This window comes from Schistocerca cancellata, chromosome 9 (assembly GCF_023864275.1).
Source record: "Schistocerca cancellata isolate TAMUIC-IGC-003103 chromosome 9, iqSchCanc2.1, whole genome shotgun sequence".
Classification (NCBI taxonomy): domain Eukaryota; kingdom Metazoa; phylum Arthropoda; class Insecta; order Orthoptera; family Acrididae; genus Schistocerca; species Schistocerca cancellata.
The window spans coordinates 231023359-231047599 of record NC_064634.1 but is presented as its reverse complement, the minus strand read 5'-3'; the positions used below and the strand labels follow the sequence as shown (position 1 = coordinate 231047599).

The 24241-nt window shown below is 39.9% G+C and overlaps 2 non-coding genes across 2 annotated transcripts; one reads left to right on the top strand and one right to left on the bottom strand.

Moving 5' to 3' along the window:
• Positions 1-11187: 11187 nt before the first annotated feature.
• Positions 11188-11262, bottom strand: Trnas-cga (transfer RNA serine (anticodon CGA)). Its single transcript has one exon. It is a non-coding gene; the product is annotated as a tRNA-Ser (tRNA).
• A 344-nt stretch (positions 11263-11606) lies between these two features.
• On the top strand, positions 11607-11681 carry Trnas-cga (transfer RNA serine (anticodon CGA)). Its single transcript has one exon. It is a non-coding gene; the product is annotated as a tRNA-Ser (tRNA).
• The last annotated feature ends 12560 nt before the right edge of the window (positions 11682-24241 follow it).

Below are 24241 nucleotides of genomic sequence, written 5' to 3'. Positions count from 1 at the left end.
CATTTTTATAGACTTTGGAGGACAACCGAAAATGTGAATTGGTGGGAAATCAATAAGAAAATGCAGAAGGAAAATTGATGTTACTTCAGAGAAAAGTATAACACCAGAAGAGATTGTACAGCACTGTCATAGCAGAGATCTAGCTGATAACAGCAAAAGAAAAAGGGGAAGACAATGCAGGACTCTTTTCGACTCAGATTCTTCAGAATATGAGGATGCAATCGTGTTACAAACTGATGCTGATTCTGAAACTTTATCAGATTCGGAAGGTGACGACCAGCAACAAACAATTTTGAAGGGAAAATTATCAGTTAGGGATTATGTTATAGTCTTGTACAATCATGAAGAATATCCGGGAATTGTGTCAGAGGTGAGTGGGGAAGGAGTTAATGTAAATTGCATGGAAAAGACAAATTCATATTACAAGTGGACAGAACAAAAAGATGAATTATTTTATCTATGGGAATATTTGGTGAGAATTATCAATCCACAACGACCAATCAAACGTAGTTAGTTTCAGGTGCCAGAGCTTCAGTTATTTATTTAATGAGTCTCAACTGCAAACTGTACTGTAGCTTAAACACATGACAATCTCTTTGTAATCACTGGAGAACATTTTATAACCATGTAAGGAAATGTAAAATGCTAAATTATTGTTTACCACAATTTTACTGTAAATTTATTATATTTCATTATGAATAAAGTTCAATATTTATTTTTCTTTTCTTCTAAATTACATGTTTTATTTGTCCATCATGCTCCTCTTTGTCTACTCTAGAGATATTTATTAAGGTTACTTTAATTGAATAATGTTTTACCCTTTTTTTTTTAGAAATAAATGACTTACTGCGTCAAAGTAACCCAGAGTGCGGGTAACATTGACCCACTTTTCTTTACCACAGCTACAGATGTGATCCATTTCATTTAATATTTGTATTACATGATAGCTCAAGTCATTGTCAACGCTAGAAAAGTATTTTAAATTTTCTCAACGTTACCACCCTTTGTTTTCTTGCCACATAAGAAAAGACAAGCAAAAATTGGGCCAAAGCAACCGCGGTTTACGGTACCTCATATATCTCTGAAACTGAATAAAATCTGAAAAACGTTTTATTGGCCAGGGGATCACACAGGAGGCTCGAATGCACAATCCATAAATTCAGACACACATCAATTTCAACACAAAGTTATGTATTTTTTGAGTGGCACATATAAGTTTTAATTTCGGAAACGAAAACTAGAGGTGTAATTAATGATGGCAGAATTTTCTACACTGTTCCAAACCTCATACCTCCTGAAAGACGTAGACTTTAAAGGGTGGCAACCGCGCCTCATTTTCTGCGACTCACATAACGACATTACATCATTACGGCAGAAGTTGTGGCACCGTTTCCATTAATTAAAGCCTGCGTATTCCAGAAGTTGCAAGGCTTCGGCAGTGAAACCAAGGCAGCCATCACTAACTGTACCTCTAGTTTTCATCTCCGCTGGGAAACACACACATGCCGTTAAAAAGAAAACATTAATCTGTGTCGAAAGCTACGTTTGTTTATTTGTACGGATGGTGCATCTCTGTAAGCCCGTGTGATGATAGTGCATGCCTCGCCAATTACATTTTTCATTTTTGTTTTGTTTCGGAAATATGTGAGGGGGTGAAGTTAGGTCGGTCACCCGTTATCTGTATAGGGACATGTATTTCTTTCATGGACATGAACCTCTATATGCATCGTGGTTGCTATATAATTGATTATATATTCAGACCCCCCCCCTCCAAGAACCATGGACCTTGCCGTTGGTGGGGAGGCTTGCGTGCCTCAGCGATACAGATAGCCTTACCGTAGGTGCAACCACAAAGGAGGGGCATCTGTTAAGAGGCCAGACAAACGTGTGGTTCCTGAAGAGGGGCAGCAGCCTCTTCAGTAGTTTCAGGGGCAACAGTCTGGATGATTGACTGATCTGGCCTTGTAACACTAACCAAAGCAGCCTTGCTGTCCTGGTACTGCGAACGGTTAAAAGCAAGGGGAAACTACGGCCGTAATTTTTCCCGAGGGCATGCAGCTTTACTGTATGATTAAATGATGAAGGCGTCCTCTTGGGTAAAATATTCCGGAGGTAAAATAGTCCCCCATTCGGATCTCCGGGAGGGGACTACTCAGGAGGACGTCGTTATCAGGAGAAAGAAAACTGGCGTTCTACGGATCGGAGCGCGGGATGTCAGATCCCTTAATCGGGCAGGTAGGTTAGAAAATTTAAAAAAGGGAAATGGATAGGTTAAAGTTAGATATAGTGTGAATTAGTGAAGTTCGGTGTCAGGAGGAACAAGACTTCTGGTCAGGTGAATACAGGGTTATAAATACAAAATCAAATATGGGTAATGCAGGAGTCGGTTTAATAATGAATAAAAAAATAGGAGTGCGGGTAAGCTACTACAAACAGCATAGCGAACGCATTATTGTGGCCAAGATAGACACGAAGCCCATGTCTACTACAGTAGTACAAGTTTATATGCCAACTAGCTCTGCAGATGACGAAGACATTGAAGAAATGTATGTTGAAATAAAAGAAATTATTCAAATAGTGAAGGGAGACGAAAATTTAATAGTCATGGGTGACTGGAATTCGGTAATAGGAAAAGGGAGAGAAGGAAACCTAGTAGGTGAATATGGATTGGGGCTAAGAAATGAAAGAGGAAGCCGCCTGATAGAATTTTGCACAGAGCACAATTTAATCATAGCTAACACGTGGTTCGAGAATCATAAAAGAAGGTTGTATACATGGAAGAAGCCTGGAGATATTGACAGGTTTCAGATAGATTACATTATGGTAAGACAGAGATTTAGGAACCAGGTCTTAAATTGTAAGACAATTCCAGGGGCAGATGTGGATTCTGATCACAATCTATTGGTTATGAACTGTAGATTAATACTGAAGAAACTGCAAAAAGGTGGGAATTTAAGGAGATGGGACCTGGATAAACTGAAAGAACCAGAGATTGTACAGTTTCAGGGAGAGCATAAGGGAACAATTGGCAGGAATGGGGGAAAGAAGTACAGTAGAAGAAGAATGGGTAGCTTTGAGAGATGAAGTAGTGAAGGCAGCAGAGGATCAAGTAGGTAAAAAGACGTGCGCTAGTAGAAATCCTTGGTTAACAGAATAAATACTGAATTTAATTGATGAAAGGAGAAAATATAAAAACGCAGTAAATGAAGTAGGCAAAAAGGAATACAAACGTCTTAAAAACGAGATCGACAGGAAGTGCAAAATGGCTAAGCAGGCATGGCTAGAGGACAAATGTAAGGGTGTAAAGGCTTATCTCATTAGGGGTAAGATAGATACTGCCTACAGGAACATTAAAGAGACATTTGGAGAAAAGAGAACCACTTGTATGAATATCAAGAGCTCAGATGGAAACCCAGTTCTAAGCAAAGAAGGGAAAGCAGAAAGGTGGAGGGAGTATACAGAGGGCCTATACAAGGGCAATGTACTTGAGGACAATGTTATGGAAATGGAAGAAGATGTAGATGAAGATGAAATGGGAGATATGATACTGCGTAAAGAGTTTGACAGAGGAAAGAAAGAGCTGAGTCGAAACAAGGCCCCGGGAGTAGACAACATTCCATTAGAACTATTGACGGCCTTGTGAGAGCCAGTCCTGACAAAACTATACCATCTGGTGAGCAGTATGTATGAGACAGGCGAAATACCCACAGACTTCAAGAAGAATATCATAATTCCGATCCCAAAGAAAGCAGGTGCTGACAGATATGAAATTTACGGAACAATCAGTTTAATAAGTCACGGATGTAAAATACTAACGCGTATTCTCTACAGACGAATGGGAAAACTGGTAGAAGCTAACCTCGGGGAAGATCATTTTGGATTCCGTAGAAATATTGGAACTCGTGAGGCAATACTGACCCTACGACTTATCTTAGAAGCTAGATTAAGGATAGGCAAACCTACGTTTCTAGTATTTGTAGACTTAGAGAAAGCTTTTGACAATGTTGACTGGAATACTCTCTTTCAAATTCTGAAGGTTGCAGGGGTAAAATACAGGGAGCGAAAGGCTATTTACAATTTGTACAGAAACAAGATGGGCGTTACAAGAGTTGAGGGGCATGAAAGGGAAGCAGTGGTTGGGAATGGAGTGAGACAAGGTTGTAGCCTATCCCCAATGTTATTCAATCTGTATATTGAGCAAGTAGTGAAGGAGACAAAAGAAAAATTCGGAGTAGGTACTAAAATCAATGGAGAAGAAATAACAACTTTGAGGTTTGCCGATGACATTGTAACTGTCAGAGACAGCAAAGGACTTGGAAGAGCAATTGAACGGAATGGACAGTGCCATGAAAGAAGGGTACAAGATGAACATCAACAAAAGCAAAACGAGGATAATGGAATGTAGTCGAATTAAGTCGCGTGATGCTGAGAGAATTAGATTAGGAAATGAGACTCTTAAAGTAGTATAGGAGTTTTGCTATTTGGGGAGCAAAATAACTGATGATGGTCGAAGTAGAGAGGATACAAAATGTAGACTGGCAATGGCAAGGAATGCGTTTCTGAAGAAGAGAAATTTGTTAAGATGGAGTGTTAGGAAGTCGTTTCTGAAAGTATTTGCATGGAGCGTAGCCGTGTATGGAAGTGAAACATGGACGATAACTAGTTTGGACATGAAAAGAATAGAATCATTCGAAATGTGGTGCTATAGAAGAATGCTGTAGATTAGATGGGTAGATCATATAACCAATGAGGGGGTATTGAATAGGACTGGGGAGAAGAGAAATTTGTGGCACAACTTCACAAGAAGAAGGGATCGGTTGGTAGGACATGTTCTGAGGCATCAAGGGATCACCAATTTAGTATTGGAGGGCAGCGTGGAGGGTAAAAATCGTAGAGGGAGCCCAAGAGATGAATACGCTAAACAGATTCAGAAGGATGTAGGTTGCAGTAGGTACTGGGAGATGAAGAAGCTTGCACAGGATAGGGTAGCATGGAGAGCTGCATCAAACCAGTCTCAGGACTGAAGACCGCAACAACAAACAATATTCAGATCATTAATATAGGGGTGTACTTTTACTACAAATATCCGTAATGTTCCCAGATTGAATTTTCATTCTGCAGCGGAGTGTGCGATGGTTTGAATCATGCTTGCAGACTTCACTGGGACTCAAATCGAACCATGACTCACTGCCAGCCCTCATCGCTTCATTTGTACCAGTTCGTCATCTCCTACCTTCTCAGAGTCACAGAAGTTTATATGTGCCGCTTAGTTCTTATCTGGATTTGCTATATGCATTTTTAGCTGTCCTGAGGTTGAACAGAACTCTGAAGCGAGTTAGATTTGCCCAAAAATATAATCATTACTCCTGTCGTAAGTCTGTACCCCCAGAACTTCCCTCTTGTGTTGTGGCTAAATGTGTTTTCCATTTTTTTAGACATCTTCCTGTGGCACGTTATTGAGGGAACGTTTTCAAGACAATTATTTCGATAATGTCAAATCAAGAATGGGTAAGTTCGCGACACATTATTGGAGTGACGTGTGGGGTGTGAAACACTCGAACTCAACCAGCAGGTTAATTCTCTCGATTCTATGATCATATTAGCAATAGAATTTAATTTTTCCTTTATTCACAGGGGGAACGCACCTACTCGACATCGGCGACTTCGTCCAGATTTATCCGATATTTGGGGCTTCGCCAGAAGTGAAAGTGACAGAAGGGGAAGGTTCACATGACCACACACTTAGAAAAAAATAATATTTCTGACATAGGTCGGGCGGGGCGAGAGACATTTATGTTTATGTGAATTCTAGGCAACGGTTGCCACAGCAGAAAGAGTACACAAAGAAAATCCGAGGATTGTGGGATCCAGTGTCTACGTACAAACTTCGTTTTTATTTTAAAATTTCACTTGACTTACAGTGTAAATAAACCGCAACAGTGTTCAATATATTGCATTTCTTAATACTTCTATAAAATGCATGAAAAATGAAAGGCAAATTTGGGTTAGGAAAAAAGATTACAAGAAAGGATTGTAAATTGTACACGATAAGTGCGTGCATAAAATTAGATCTATTTATTATTTTAAAATTCATGATCTAGCGTCCTCCGCTTATACCCATCGTAAAACAGGTGAAGCAGACTTTAACTCCGTATCTCGCACACACTATAAACGCTGAATTTTTACAATTACCTGGTAGTTTTAAAGTTCTTGTAGAAGAACAAACTTGGCTTACGCTCATCAAAAGTTCTCTCTGATTGCACAGTTTGCAGCAGACCACGCGTAACGCTACTCTAAGTTCAAAATGAAACTATTGGAAAACGAAGTTATGTACCGTTTAATTACATTCCTTTCCTGAAGAGTTATTCACAGACTCTTAGTGGATGCTGTTAAGTACAATCACTTCTTGAAAATTTACGTTGTATCGGAACTTTACCTTTGCTTTACTTCTCATGCCCTTTATCGAAATGTTAAGAAACAGAATATACTGAGCATTTAGGTACATTTTCAATGTAATGTGAAAACAAGAACTATAAAATTTGCACACATTGAGTCTCGACCCCACGACACTGACATTACCATTCTGTATTCTTTCTATTGCGCCATCCGCTGATGAGGAACTAGTGTCTCATATAATGGCTCATGCCGCATCCGACGTGCGCCAGATATGCCTTATTTTTTTACGCTAGACTATCTGCAGCCACTACTTACTTTCACTTCTGGCCAAGTGCAGCACGAGGGGTATCTGTGCTGTCTAATGCGTGTCGCACGGTTCGCGCGGCTCCCCCCTTCGGAGATTCGAGTCCTCCCTCGGGCATGGGTGTGTGTGTTGTCCTTAGCGTAAATAATTTAAGTTACATAAGTAGAGTGTAAGCTTAGGGTCCGACGACCTCAGCAGTTTGGTGCAACAAGATCTTCCCACAAATTTGCAAATTTTCCAAGCGCAACACTTGCCATTAGGACCAATTCGTTGATCACGAGTAGGCCCTTGTCAATACGAGAATGAAAAGAAAACAGAAATACTCTGGTATTGTGGCAGAATACGTTGCAACATGCTTCGTATAGTGGCTTACTGACTGTATACACTGAAGAGCCAAAGAATCTGGTACACTGCCTACTATCGTGTAGGGCCGCCGCGAGCAAGCAGAGGTATCGTAACACGACGTGGCATGGATTCGACTAATGTGTGAAGTATCGCGGAAGGGAACCGACACCATGAATCCTGCAGGGCTGTCCATATATCCGTGAGAGTACGAGAAATGCTCAATAATGTTCATTGCAGGGGAGTTTGGTGGCCAGCAGAAGTGTTTAAACTCAGAGGAGAGCTCCTGCAGCCACGCTATAGCAGTTCTGGATACATGTGGTGTTCCATTGCCCTGCTGGAATTGCAAGAGTCCGCCGAAATACACAATGGACATGAATGGATGCAGGTGATCAGACAGGATGGTTACGTACCTGTCACCTGCCAGAGTTGTATCTAGATGTATCAGGGGTCCCACATCACAAGAACTGAACACGCCCCACACCACTACAGAGCCTCCACCAGCTTGAACAGTCCCCTGCTGATATGCAGCATCCATGGGTTCATGGGGTTGTCTCCATAGCCGTTAAACGTCCATCCATTCTCTTGGTACAATTTGCAACGAGACTCTTCCGACCAGGCAATTTGTTTCCAGTCGTCAAGAGTCCAATGTCTGTGTTGACGGTCCCAGGCGAGGTGAAAAACTTGGTTCCGTGCAGTCATCAAGGGTACACGAGTGGGCCTTCAGCTCCGAAAGCCCATATCAATGATGTTTCGTTGAATAGTTCGCACACTGGCACTTGATGATGGCCCAGAACTGATATCTGCAGCAATTTGCGAAAGGGTTCCGCTTCTGTCCCGTCGTACGATTCACATCAGTCGTAGTTGGTCCCGTTCTTGCAGGATCTATTTCCGGCCACACCGATGACGGAGATTTGATGCTTTACCGGATGTTCGCGGTACTCTCGTGAAATTGTCGTATGGGAAAATCTCCAGTTCATCGCTACCCCAAGATGCTGTGTCTCATTGCTCGTGCGCCGACTACAGCATCACGTTCAAACCCACTTCAATCTTGATGACCTACCATTGTAACCGCAGTAACCGATCTAACAACTGCGCCAGACATTTGTTGTCTTATGTAGGCGTTGACAACCGCAGCGCCATTTTCTGCTTCTTTACATAAATCTATGTTATATAATACTCATGGATATGTCAGTTTCTTTGGCGCATCCGTGTGTGTGGTGTAGTTTGGAGAACCGCATCGACTAACGTGTGGCCGGCCGCTGAGGCAGAGAGGTTCTAGGCGCTTCAGTCCGGAACCGCGCTGCTGCTACGGTCGCAGGTTCGAATCCTGCCTCGGGCATGGATGTGTGTGATGTCCTCAGGTTTACGTAGTTCTAAGTGTAGCGGACTGGTGACCTCAGATGTTAAGGCCCATAGTGCTCAAAGCCATTTTTTACTAACGTGTATCGCGATTTACTGTATTTCAGCAATTGCATTCATGATAGTAATACTGATAAATCATTTACACAACAGCAAGATTTTGCCGCGCGGTCTGAGGCGGCGCACTTCACACGGCTCCCACCGGCGGAGGTTCGAGTCCTCCCTCGGGCAGGGGAGTGTATGCTGTCCTTAGCTTAAGTTAGTTTAAGTTAAATTAAGTAGTGTGTAAGACTAAGGACCGATGACCTCAGCAGTTTGTTCCCTTAGGAACTTACCACTGTATCATCACACAGCAGTAACTAACGCTATATATACCAAAATGATTATGTCCTATATTATTCCAGAGGTATTTGTACACTGAAGAGATTAAATAATTTATTTACATTCCTTGAAGCTAACTGCATCAATCACAGTTATGTATCTAATATTATTGTATTCACCAAAATTGTTTTAGAATGGCACGTATTTTCTTCTCTAGAGCCGTCGCCATACACACTGACTCATTCATGCATTACTACTGGACGCATTCTCCTCGAAATATGTTTCTGGAACGCTCGGCTTAATGTGATGCTTACGAAAAAGATTCGTAGTATGCGACTATGCATTGACGTCAGCTGTTTGCGACACGTGGAAATTTGTGCTGGACCATGACTCGAACCCGGCGCGAGTGGTCGGCCCAAGCACTTCCCCTGTCCGTGTACGCACACAGGACCCATCCAACAGCCACAATCATTATGCTCGCACAATTCAAGACTGCACACAGAGAGACTAATTTCATATTATCAGTGTTGCCCCTCGAGACATTGGTACGCCAACGATGGTTACTTTTTCTTTCGTAATACAGTGCGCTTATCTTCAGAATATTGTCTCTGTGACATGCATGCATATCTGAAGGACGCTTTATTGTGAAGGTATAGACACTGTATAAACACAGACATTGTAACCACCAATGACGTTACCGTGGAGTTACGCCAAACTGACGTTTCACTTGATTCGCCCACAGTAGTCGATAACTTTGGAGAGTCCATATTGATTTCATGGTGTTTAGTTGCTCTAGTATTGTATCTCGCGTGTTGTCGCAGTATGTCGTCCAAGGCGACGGCACGTTGAAAGATTTATCACGATAACGTCGCCCTATCTACGATTTCTTAGAATTATATTTCGAATCGGTTGTAGAAGTCTTCAGGAGATCCAGAGACGAATGCTTATGTTGTTGACAGTGCTATGTATTCAGCGTCGTCTTCTGATTATGTAAGCCCAGTTGCGGATTAGGAGGAATTTCGTTCATGTATCGCATTCGCTTTTGTAATACTTCCCATATCTAACACATTCTGTAACTTTTTTGTTAATGTAATATAAGTGGGTTCCCCAAAATTCGTTGTTGGTTTTATGACTGCAGTATGATTAAAAAGAGAATGATGAAATTGTTGCAAATGAAATAACCAGTAATGACATTTGCGCTCTTAGTTGCTACAAACGTATGGTCGTTTCATCCAAATATGTCTCCATTTCCAAGGTTGTGGTTATGCAGGGACCCAAAGAAACCTAAGATCAGAATTTAATTACTGTGGGTGAACAGGGGCAGATACAGTATTTGGCTGCGTTTCCGAATACGCTGTGATTTCCGAAGGTGTGGTTAGGTAGTAATCTAAGAGGACAGCTTAAACTGCTGCCACTGAAAACATAACCAACGCCATTTGTATTTCTCCTTGTCAAAATAATTTAGCTGTGTTTCTGCGAATATTTTGTGACTTCCGGAGGTCCACTCGCCAGCGGTGGAAGCTGATGTCAGTGTCACGCTCGGCATACACGAAATGTGCTGCTGGAACGTACATGTCATTTTGATTTCACTTCCAAGTAAGCTGAGCGTGTAAGGAGCTCCTGCATTCTTCTCACCAGAGGATTGTACGGACAGGCCACTGATAACTTACCTGAAAAGCAGCGAGATAAACCTCCTTACGGTCAGGTGGGATTTTCTCGGCCGTAACAACATAGCGCTGCTGATGTCGTAGGACTATCGCCGTGGTATACCTCATGCATTTTCATGAGACTCCTTATAGTACCTGGGCACCAATGAAGCACAATTCCTGTCTTCTCGTAGCGACAGTGGCTTTTCTGAAACTTCTGGTACGATGTCGGATTAATTCACAAAGTTCATGCTCGTTTCGTAAGTCATGATGTCATTTCATTATAGTTGAAGACGTACATAGAGAACCTGATACTGGGACGACTCGACAAACTCGACAATCGATATACATCTCTACGCAAACATGTATTTCATATCTCTAAGACACTGTGGGTCACTGTATGTACTAACGAATCACTGTAAAATGTCGAATTGGCTGTCATTCTGGAGAAATTACACATCACAATTACGCAGAAATTTAATGGATCAAAGCAACGTAGATTCAGCAATGTGTCTCTATTTTTGATGGTCATTATCTGTTATGATACCCAAGTGGGATCGTTATGACTCTGTATATGAAATTACGGGAGATATGTGGGCAAATAAATGTGAGTAAGACAAGCGAAATGGAGTAGTGCGGTCAGTGGAGTAAGCACAGTCAGCGAGTTTGAATTAGCAGAATATACACTCTCCTATCTCTTTATTTGCAGCCACAGAGCGTACGTAAAAGCTAAACTCTTTCTTAGTTTCTAGAATGAAAATTTCACTCTACAGCGGAGTGTGCGCTGATATGAAACTTCCTGGCAGATTAAAACTGTGCGCCGGACCGAGACTCGAACTCGGGACCTTTGCCTTTCGCGGGCAAGTGCTCTACCGACTGAGCCACCCAAGCACGACTCACGCCCCGTCCTCACAGCTTTACTTCTGCCAGTACCTCGTCTCCTACCTTCCAAACTTTACAGAAGCTCTCCTGCGAACCTTGCAGAACTAGCATTTCTGAAAGAAAGGATATTGCGGAGACATCGCTTAGCCACAACCTGGGGGATGTTTATTGAACGAAATTTTCACTCTACAGCGGAGTGTGCACTGATATGAAACTTCCTGGCACATTGAAACTGTATGACGGACCGAGACTCGAACTCGGGACCTTTGCCCTTCACAAGCAAGTGCTCTACCGACTGAGCTACCCAAGCACGACTCACGCCCCGTCCTCACAGCTTTACTTCTTCCAGAAGTGCTTGGGTAGCTCAGTCGGTAGAGCACTTGCCCGCGAAAGGCAAAGGTCCCGAGTTCGAGTCTCGGTCCGGAGCACAGTTTAAATCTGCCGGGATGTTTCTCTTTCTTAGTTGTGCAGTTTCGAGCTCTGTGGAGCATTTGAGGGATTCTTGCGATAGCCGAAACCCTGTACAACTTCCTAGTGACCCTTTTTACCACCGAATGAATACACAAGCTACCATCTTTCAAGGTTAAAAGAAATCAGCGCCTTGCAATCCCGTCAAGAGAATGATGTTAAACGGATGGAAGAAACGAATGACGGAATGGAAAGGAATGAAGTGGAAATAGGGAGAGGGCACAAACACACACACACACACACACACACAAATAGACAAAATTGATATGCAGACACAGTGTTCATGAAATTCGAAACAGCGGAATAAAAAACGGAGAAAGCGAGTATTACAGAAAAAAATGGAAGAAATTCAGCAAAGAATTGATTAAGTGGGAATGCCACTTAACTTTGATCAAAAATAAATGAGTGGTCAATAGTTTTGTAAAAAGTTAGAGGATGTTATGGAAATGACTTAAGATGAAACTGGAGTAAACGGAGATGAGGCTGTAAGTCACTCTGAGGACTGAAATAACGGAGCTCCCTGTAGCAAGAGAGACGCACGAAACAACGTAATGATGCAGCTAAGGCCCTCCTCTCCGGTCACTACTAGAGAAAGCAGACGACGAGCAGCGTCATCACAGTGCAAGGAAAGACAGTGAGTAACGTTATTGACACTTCAGGTGTTCGCAAAGAGAAAGAAAGCCTGAAACAAAGATTAGCAGACTTAATCAAAGTCCTGCACGGACAAGAATTTGAGGAGGTATGACATAAGTATCATGAAGACATACGGATCCTAGGAAAACAAACCCCCAGATTTAGTAGCAGAGTAGAAATTTATATTTACTCTATCCGAAAATATGCTTGATTTTAATAGAGCAGACTTATAATGTTGTAACAATAAACGCAAATCAATTGTCAAGTAAATTGAAAATAACGTTACTTGCTGAAATGTTACTGACGCAGCACTCGTTCAAGACGTTCGTACAGAGGAGATCCCCAAGACGGGCTGAGAATCTTATTTGACCATCGCCTGTACCTGTTGTATCAGGACATGTGTACTAGTATTGGAATTCCATTTTCTGAAACAGAGTAGATAGGAAGGATCCTTGGATTATTCGGACCCCAGTTTTAGAGTCTAATAGTGAAAATACGGGTATGGACAATAATTGTTGATAACTTACCGTGGTAGTGTAGGAGAAATCGAGGCGAACACTTTCATATATAGGACATTTTTCGTCAACCAATAGGAAAACAATCACAAGTTCGCCTGTAAGATAGCCTGCCCTAATGTACATGCGCGCCGCTAGAGATGTTCACAGACTTGTCGCCCACTTACGCCACAAGCTTAATCGCTCAGATATCTGAATTTATTTTTATTTCGTTAACGTTAGTAATATAAATTTTCCCGTAAGGACAATGGAGAAAAGAGATTTTCATAAACATTATGCAAAAACTAAGTATGTCTAGAAACAGATCTAAACTTAATCTTAACAAGCAAAGTAGTCTCATCGTAAAGTCAATGAAGCAAGACAATTTAACTGTTAATTTTCCCTTTTTCGCTCTTAAAAATAAAATTTCGTGAGGCAAGACTTACATAGACATCAATTTGTACATTATTTAAGTGTAAGAAAAAGCGTGTTTAATCTTCGAGGATGATTTTTACTTGAAAAAGAAATGACTGAAAATTTTATACAGATCACTGTTTTTCTAGAAATTATTTCAGAAGTATTAAAAAGAAATGAGCTTCAGAAGTTTAACATCGACTACGCCCACGGTGAAAGGGGGACAGGATATTGAAACTATCATGAGGTGCATATAATATGTAGTTTATGTTGCTTTGTAAGCCACATTGAAGTTATTTCTAGGTCAGATACATCACAAGCGTCCTACATCAGCTTGTTCGTCTCGTTTCCCCCTACAATACAATGACACGTTCTGAAGAGTTACCGTTTTACCCTGTACACTCCCAGTTCTGGATCAGATAACAAAATAGATAGAACAATTATATTTTAAGGCGGAATTAGTATATTTGATGCGTAAGAATCAACATATTCTTAAGACTACCAATGATTTTAACAGCGTATTAAGTGTTACTGATGAACATGAACGCTTCAGTAGAACTAAAGAGTTCATAGTGATACTTGTCTTCCACGATACGTGGCAATCAACAAATGCTCCATTATAACCAATGCACTGGTGGGCAGCGTAGACTGAATTTATGTAACAGGTCTTTTAAAAACAGATTTAGTTAACTTTGAAATAGCTCCTCCCGACTTCTCTAACAAATGACGTGTCGAAATGCTAACACAGCAAATCAAACGTTCAGGCTAAGTTGAATGTCAGTATACTTTTGGACAAAGAATTAGAACACGAATTTAAATGCGAATGGTAGGCCTGTAAAAAACAAGTGCAGAAATATCGCAGTGCTCTGGACTGGTGAGTAAAACTGGCAAAGCCGAATTAGTAGGTTTCCAATATACTATCCAAGCGGCAAAAGAAGGGAACATGAGAACACCACTTACTTCTACAATTCGTGTCTCCGCGAATTCTATAGCATACTTATAAAGCAAGTGTGTGATAGATTAACTACTAATATGTTTAAGGCTAAAATTCCACGTATCAGTTGGATGGTCTGTAAGTAAGGGCCAAAGTAATGTCGATTAAGAACAAAACATCCTGGTTCGAAATGCAAACGTGGAAAGGAAATCTAGTAAGAGATCATGAAGGCATTCTACAAAAATTTCACAAATACTTTAAAAGTCTCTATGGGGAAGATGTTAGCGAGGATAAGGAAGCTTGAGATCTTTTGAGACACGAAATAAACAAGCTCGAAGCAGATTTTAATCTGTCACTGTGCAATCCCTTCACGAAGGGACAGATTTTTTAATCAATAAGACAAACAGCGAAACGGCCTTAGCTGGAGCATCCGACGAGTTTTAAACTGGATTTTCTGAGGACGTAAAAAAGCATATCACTGATTCCACAAAGTATGTTTGAACAAATGAGGATATTCGGCGAGAACTGAAGGAAATACCGGTCGTGCTGATCCATAAAGAGACGAAGGCGGCAAATTTATTTCCGTTCAGGCCCTTTTGCCGTCTGAGGCTGATTGTATTAAAGAATGCAACAATGATTCTACTGAAGCCGGTGATGAAGAAATTTGTATCAGACAATCTTAAAAACATTGTTCCGGACAAATCTGTAGTACAGGCCACGAATGACAGTAAAATCTTGATAGTTGGGAAACGCACATAATCAAAAGGAATGCTGCACTATTATCTGTTTGTATTACCATCATCGGCACTACGTATTGTCTGTTTTTACTTAATGTGACTTCTGTACAACGATCAGCTTTAGTGTCAAAATGTTTCATTCATTATTTATGATTAATTTATGTAATTGTTACTAATCTATGAACGTAATTTCAACAGTAATGTGGTGTAAAACAGCAAAAAAGTGACTACTTTAATTGTAATACTGATTCATACATAGGGAAAGTGGGCTTGTAGTCACGTTAATCTTTGAGCTAAGTCGCTCAGCAGAGGAACTGGCCAAGCGGGAATAGAAAAGGCGGATATGGCGGTCAAACTGCAAGACCTGTGTGCCGTGAGTCAGTCGCTGACTAGCGGGCAATGGGTGTGCATCTTGTGAAATAAAGGAGGAGGGAAGAACTGTAAGATTACGTAATATAGCCGCGGATGCGGAAGTAATTCGGCTTACAATTCATGACATACTTTGGTCAGCTCTGTACTACGAAATTCCGAGGCTAAGAGGAGAATTTGCAGAGCTTTTTACACAAGAAGAGCCAGGGATGCATTTTCCGCCATCTTTGAATAGCACGGAACATCGACTGAGCCACCACTATCCTCTCAAATTATCAGTTAAGTACAGAGTAACTGCATGGACCAATTTATGTGGTTTTGTTTTCAGTAATAATTTTTTTCTTTAAGCTTTGCGTTGATCCACCGTACTTTATCCTTAATTGTTTACGTATACAGGGTCATATGCAAAGTACTACGCTAAATCCGAGTATCCCTTTTGCATGGGGGCTTGTTTATATATAATGCAAATATTTTTTAGTAGCAGTAGCGATTACGCAAGTCTCGTAAACGCCTGGCCCTGACTAGTATTAGTACGCAGTCTGACTGCATAGAACAACAACAAAGAATGAAATGAAAATTTCAGTTAATACAATTAATTAATTAAGTCCCCAGCAACTATAAAACCTACGAAACCAACAAAGCACAAGTGTAGCTGTTCTGTATGTGGTAGTATGACTCAACGCACATCTGGCACGGTTCTTCTTCAACAAGACAAGAATTTTTAAATACCAATTATACTGACGTGATAAAAGAAAATTAGAAATACTATAATTGTGCAAGAAAACCAAAATTACACTCTAATACAAGAACACAAGCCAGATGCTTTGTTGACTGAACCTGTAATGAAGCATTATGTAGGTCACTGAAATAATGAGAGAGAAAAATAAAAGTAGTTTGTTACCTTAATTTATATTGACGAAATGCACTCTGATCATTACAATGTCTCCATTAGAATAACATCTGCTATCTCTCCCATCAAATAGCTGCATAAAACATGGAACAAACACTCACTACTACCCTATCTCACTCCAACTTCACGATAAGCAGTGTCCACCACAACTTCTCGGCAAGAACTGCTTGCCGCTACATCTCAATAATCACTGCCAGTGGTGGCGGCGGAACAATACTCTCTGGCGCGCTCTCTGGCGCTGTGGCTCAGTGTAGCCACCTTTCATATGCCCTTCCCCCACGGGCTAGAATTTGATGGTATTTTTGCCAGCATTGGTGGTGAAAATACCACCAAATTCGTCAAATAAAAATACAGACAAAAATAAAAGATAATATTAATATGTAAATATCATATAACTAGATAAAATTTTGGCTTTGCACTGACCTTACAATAGCCTAATATATAAAATACAGTAAGGAATACAAATTCTTTCATACATATGACTTTACATAATAGTTTACAGGAATATCATGTGGTTAAACAATTCAATCGATAGCGTCAGCAATGACGAATATGAGCAGGTAAGAGTCTTATAACTTTTCACTAACAGTAATACACAAAAAAACAGTTTATACAAATAGTCACATAAAATGTTTTCACAACAAGTAGTTGGCAGTTCCAGCAGTAGCACCCATCAATGTTGAATAGGTGCTACAGCAACAAGTGACATCATCTCAGTAGAAGCAGTCCGTCAGTGGCACCCAGCAATGTTGAGTAGGTGCAGACACCATCAGGTGACATCATTTCAGTAGAAGCAGTCCATCAGTGGCACCCAGCAATGTTGAGTAGGTGCAGATACCATCGGGTGACATCATTTCAGTAGAAGCAGTCCATCAGTGGCACCCAGCAATGTTGAGTAGGTGCAGACACCAACAGGTGACATCATTTCAGTAGAAGCAGTCCATCAGTGGCACCCAGCAATGTTGAGTAGGTGCAGACTCCAACAGGTGACATCATTTCAGTAGAAGCAGTCCATCAATGGCACCCAGCAATGTTGAGTAGGTGCAGACACCATTAGGTGACATCATTTCAGTAGAAGCAGTCCATCAGTGGCACCCAGCAATGTTGAGTAGGTGCAGACTCCAACAGGTGACATCATTTCAGTAGAAGCAGTCCATCAATGGCACCCAGCAATGTTGAGTAGGTGCAGACACCATCAGGTGACATCATTTCAGTAGAAGCAGTCCATCAGTGGCACCCAGCAATGTTGAGTAGGTGCAGACAGCAGTCCATAATATTCACTATCACTGATCACACTGTTCATCAGCAGAAATTAAACATGTCCTAGTGGCACCAATCATGTAGAAAAAGTACAAGTAACAGTCCATAATATTTACTGTCACTGATCACACAGTTCATCAGCAGAAATTAAATATTTCTAAGTGTCACACATCATGTTGAAAAGTGCAGGTAACAGTTCATAATATTCACCATCACTACTCAGACAGTTCAAGCATGAACAATAGTTTGAATACACATACAAATGCTTTTACAATGCTCTTACACTAACATACAAATTCTAATAAACACACTAATGATATCAGATAATTGTCATATTACTATTACAAATACTCAAATATCAGTAAACCTATAATATTTATGAGTGTCAGTGCAAGCCACTACAAACAAATAAAATAATATTTAGGAGATAGGTGGGTAGGATTAGGAAAGGAAAACACACAAAACGCACTCACTCATCTTTCATCCACATTAAGTACTACTGTGTAATTGATTAGTGTTAACTGTTTAAATGCAATTCTGTCAAAATTTCATGTTCATCATGTGTATCAAGTAATAGTGGCAGCAATGTATAACAGTCAATAATAGTTAAGTCAACGCCATAGTCATCATGTCAAGACCAATGTTTGCCAAGCCAGATCAAATGTACTGTTACTGAACAACTGTCAGCGTGCCAAGATATGCAAATACTTCCTCTCTCCAAAAAAAAATACATACTGCTTAGTGATTTAACAAAGTGTGTGTAGACAATCTTCCTTCCACTTTAGTGTTCTAGTCTGCTATCTTCATCCTCCTTGTTCCATATAGAGCAACAACAAAAAAAAAAAAAAAAATATGCACCTCACTTATTTTACCTCTTGTACATCAAAACTCCAATCAACTTCATATAATCTCAATACCTCTTCAATACGTCGATATATATAAACCTTATTGCCAGTATCATTTCACTTCCATAACAACTCTTTCCTCTAGTCAGTCTCCTCGAATAAGTACAGATAAAATCCTAATGCAAACCTCCACATCCCATACAATCCGAAGACACACTGTCAACACACAACCTCTGTGTAATCCATCTGACTCAAATCTTCCACTCATTATGAATTATAAACAAAGAATGCATACATGACCTCTAACAGACTTAGTTCGAATAACTCTTAGTAATTAAGTACGATTACAGAGTGTGAATGATCCTAATATTTCACAGTGTGTACACCACTTCAAGAATTATGGCAAACAGAAGCAAACATGTGGAGTATTTCTTGTGTCAAGTGTCACTTCCTATTTCAATTGCTCAAGAAAAATGCAGTGTAATAACTGTGTTGGCATGTCATGTCGTTAGCTTCCTTCCTATTGGCATACATTTATACAGCTTTCATAAAACCTCCAGCTCATGTGACTTCTATGAAGTTTCTTGTACTAATGTCGTTCGTCGAATTATAGCAGTTCATTTTCCTACCTTAAAAATATAAGGCACTGAGCGTAAGCAAAACAAGCAATAGCGAGTAAATATACCAGTAGAGAACAGAATGTCAACAAGTGGATGCAGCACAATTCTTACAACGAGGCTCTGCCAAGCAAACAATCTGTAACTAATACCATAGTGTAACCTAAACTCTATGTTCGTACACTGTACATCAGCATTGCTATATACCAAATTAAAGAGTGGTTGTGACGACAAACAGAAATGTATAAATATGCAATTCATACGCATAGCAGTAAACATATATCTTACGTAATAAAAAGGTCAGTAGCATCATATCAGCGTAAGCAAATAAATGTTCATATGTAATCTTAATAAATAAACATGAAGGCACAAGCAGATAAATCACAAAGTATAACTTACATACCTAAACACATCAGCACAATTAATCAGGTGACAATTATAATTTAAATAAATAAGCACAGCAGGCACATAATAAAAAAATATGACATCAGTGAAAAAGCATAGCAGCCAAGCAATGCATAATATACACAAGTTACAACTCAGTTCATTAATAATCATTGTCAAAATCAGTTAACGTACGCAAGCACGTCGCTTCACAAGTAAATTCATAGAACATGAAATTTAGCACAAAGTATGAATCACGTAATCGCGAGCAGCAAATTACGTCTAAAGTACGTAACTAAGTGGAAATATGTTACCTGAAAAATAAACTCAATTAATAGTTACCTTTTTTAGTTTATTAGTTTCTTCTTGGAAATTACATTCTTCCTGAATATTTCTCGATAGCAAGTCGTCTTAACGTCGGACACGCACAGAATTTACCTGAAGTTCTTAAATATTTTATAGAACCGTATCCTGAAAAATACTGAATGTTAATAACATAATTCATCAAGTCATTATAGCTTTATACTGATTTTATTCGGAGAAAGACTGTGTATTTGTTTACGGCTCTCAGTGCATTCGCACCGAGCACTCGATCAGCTGTAGGCGCGTGACGTAGAAAGCAATTGTTTGCGGTCAACGACTGTCTTGTGCGGCGCGCAGACTTCACTGTTGCTTTGAGTATGTGCCGCCGCGCCGCCAAAACACAGCGCGGTATCCTTGTATTCTCTGCATGTTTACGTAAACTGTTGGTTTCTCGAAAGTATGTCATTCCACAAAAATTTTAACGTTAGATATATGATGTATTCCCTTAGAGCGTCGTGATTTCAGAGTTTCTACTTCGACAGTGTTATCATGAATAATTGCGAATTCTGTATGGACCGTTATAAAGCAGAAATAATTTGCGACACAAGCCTTTTCCTTTGTGAGACAAACGTTGAGACTTAATTAACACTTTCTGACCAACTGACAAGATTTTTAAACGACCAGGACGCTTAGCTGATTTCTCTCTTCTAGCAGCCGCAGATGTAATATTTCGTAGAGCCAGGTTGAACATTTTCAGAATGCCGCAGTTTCCGTGTAGGCGGAAAAGGAACGATTTCAGAAATGCGATTTGTCGGTGCTTTGTTTTTTAATATCAGTAAAGGCGGTAAAGAAGTTGAATCATTAGGGAGTTCATTCAGAATGTTTTGAAAAATATGAAGATACTGATCCCACGTTCTGTGATTCTGATGACAATAAAAACGACACAATTTATTGATTTCCTTCATCCATCTCTCTGAAGCGTTAGATTGGGGGTGAAAAAGTGAAATGAAAATTGGTACGACGCTGTAGAGTACGAAGCCAAACTGTGATCTATTATCTGATATAACCTTATCAACATGACCCACTTCTTTAAGAAAATGTTTGATGAAAGCGTTAGATACTGAACGAGCTGTTGCTTTGCGTAACGGTGTAAAACACACATATTTTGATGTCAACTCCACTGCTACGAAAATGTACGCAAAACCATTAGTAGATCAAACCACTGGACCGAACAAATCGACTGCAGCCATGTCCTTTAATTTCGCTGGAATGATAGGAAACAACGGTGCTCTGTGAGAAACTGTTGGCGGCTTAGCCTTTTGACATAATTTGCATTTGGCCAGAACAGATCAAATACGTTTTTCCATATTACTGAAGTAACAATTTTCTCGCAATTTATGAAAGCATTTTCTGGGACCAAAGTGTGTATAACTGAAATGCGTATACCAAAGCAGCTTATTAACCCACTCATCAGGAATACAAACTAACCAAACAGAGTTGTCGACCGATTTTCGTTTGAAAAGAATGTCATTGCGAATTAAATAATGCTGTCTAATCGCTACGCTTTCCTTTCTCCTCCACTTCTCCTTAATGTCCTTCCAGATTGGATCCTTATTTTGCTCCTTAGCGATGTCCTGGAGCGAAGACGAAATAAAGTTCTCAAACGCAACACCTTGAATATACATCAAACAATAATTGTTTTCCTTGCAGTCCTCTTCAGCACTTTGTTTCAAACCCATAGGTGCACGTGATAAAGCATCAGCAACAATATTTGAAGAACCCTGTATGTAAACAATACTAAAGTCAAATTCCTGTAGGTACAACGCCCATCGTGACAATCTGCCATGAGTTAATTTTGTCGACATAAGAAATTCCAGAGCTCGATGATCGGTGTAAACCTTAGTATGTTTGCCAAACAAAAATGTGCGAAATTTTGTAAAAGCCCAAACAACAGCCAAAGCTTCAAGTTCCGTAATCGAATAATTCTTTTCTGATTTCGAGAGAACACGACTTCCAAATGCAGTAGTCTTTTGTACTACAACGCCGTTTTCTTCTATCTCTTGAAATAAATGTGCACCTAGGCCTTTGTATGATGAGTCCGTCGCCAAACAAAAATCTTTAGATAAATCCGGGCGTGAAAGAAGTGGAGCAGCAACTAAAGCATCACGAAGTTGTTCAAATTCAGACTGAGCTTCCTCATCCCAACACTAATTAGATTTCTTTCCAGATAGTTCACATAAACGAGGTATGGCCAAATTGACCAATCTAACAAAGCGTCTAAGAAAATTACAGACACCAAGGAAACTACGAACATCACGTTTTGTGGTAGGAACAGCATAATTACGAATAGCGTCTAATTTTTCTGGATCATGAAGAATACCTTCTGTAGAAATAATGTGACCGAGAAATTTCACCTGAGAACGACCAAATTCAGATTTTTCCAAGTTTACTGTAATGCCAACTCTTGCAAAGATACGTAACAATGAATCCAAAATTTTGTTGTGCTCACTCCAAGAACGTTTAGCAATAAGAATGTCGTCAACATATGAAGTAATATTGTCACGAAGATAAACAGGTAAAATTTCATTTAGGCTACGAATGAATGCTGCTGAAGATACAGTAAGTCCAAACGGTAATTTTCGAAACTGGTAACAGTTACCAAAGGCTAAAAAGGCAGTATATTTTCTACAATCAGGGTGGAGTTCCATTTGCCAAAAACTCACGCGCATATCAATCGTGGATAAAACTTTAATTCCATGAAAATGTTGAAGAAGTTCATCTAAATTTTGTGGACGGTCAGTTTCAGGAATTATGATATTATTTATCTGTCTGGAATCCAGAACCAAACGAATTGACCCATCCTTTTTAAGAACAACGTGTAATGGGCTAGTATAAGAACTGACTGCAGGCTCAATAATGCCCTGATCTAACATGTACTGAAGTTCATTCTTAACCTTGTCTCTGTAAGACAAAGGAATAGCGTACGTTTTCCCACGAAATGGTGTGTGTTCTTTTACTTTAAATAAATATTGTAAGCCTTGTATAGTTCCTGTGTGATGTCTAAATACTGTAGCATGTGAAGTCAAAATGTGGTGCAGCTCTTCTCTTGCAACGTCATCTGGCACTTCAGCTTTCTTAACCTTTTCATTAATTAATTCGTCGCTATTAATTATATCATCCATCGCGTCTCTGTATCTATTGTCATTGTCATGAATAAACACGCTGTCGTCATAATGCTCAACGAAAACATCAGAAGTAAGAAACCTTAAACATTTTGTATCTGACTCAGATCTTATTAAACACTCGAAAAATTTCAAACATTTCGGCATTCCGGCAACAGTCAAATTCACACTTCCTTCTTTAAAGTTCAAAATTGCCTTATGTGCGTTAAGAAACTCCATACCTAATATAATTTGTGTACTGAGTAATGGAACAATAATAAAATTAGCAGAAAATTCGTATCCTTGACAATTGAAATTTAGGTTGGTCTGTTGTTTAACTTCTACACCTTTTCCAGAAATCGCTCCTCGTATTGTAGTTTTAGAAATAGGTAACACAGGACAGGCAATAGTCCTTTCACATATACGAAAAACTGATTCACTAATGACGTTCAATGGGCTCCCAGAATCTAAAACTGCAGTGAACTTATTCTTACCCACACATACTTCAATAACAGGATGTAAAAATGCGTCTACATTATTTTCCTTTTCGTCTAACAAAATGTCTCTCATGTCTTCCAGGCGTACGTAGTGTAAAGCCGTAGTGTCATTATTTTCTGAACCGTCTATATTGCTGCCAGAAGCCGAAGCTGCTAGTCATTGTCGATTGTTTGCGTCACGTCTTTGATTATTCGCGTCATTTCGCGGATCCATTTCTACGATTCGCACTTGCCTCTCTGAAGTTCTGTCACGTGGAGGATGCCAATTAGGTCCCTCCTGTCTGTTAGATACAAATTCTTGGTTGTGTCTGTTATTAAAATTTCTGTTTTCCTGTCTGTCTGCATAACTACTTCTTGTGTAATTTCTACTGTCACTTCTGAAATTATTGTTGTATCTACTACCCTGATTATTTCTGTAGTAAGAATGTCTATTACTGTATGAATAATTTCTGTCCTGATGATACCGATTACTGTTTCCGTATGATTGATCATCCCGGTACGAATTACCGCTATTATAATTGTCTGTGTAATTTCTGTTAGAACGTCTGTTATTGTCATAAGGCTGGTATCTATTGTCCTGTCTGTTACGTCTGTCATTCTCAACATTACCCATATAACGCCCGTTCCGATCACTATCTCTTTTCTCTGAAAATCTATTGTAATTACTGATACTGAAAAAATTACAGGAAGTCCCGTCGTCATTGTCATACTCGAGTTCTTGTAGCAAAGTCTTAAAAGTCTCGATGTCGTCTTTGCATCTTCCAGCTAAAGCAATTTGTCTTATGGATTGTGGCAGCTTAGTTAAACAAATGCGAATTAATTCAGTCGGGCTATAAGGGTTGGAAAGGAACTGATTCTTTCGAATCATGTCTTCAAAATATTCTGCCGGCGTGCGGAACTCAGACTGTTAGAAATTACGCTGCATAATCAGACTATGTTTGACTCTGTCTTGCGTGTTTTCG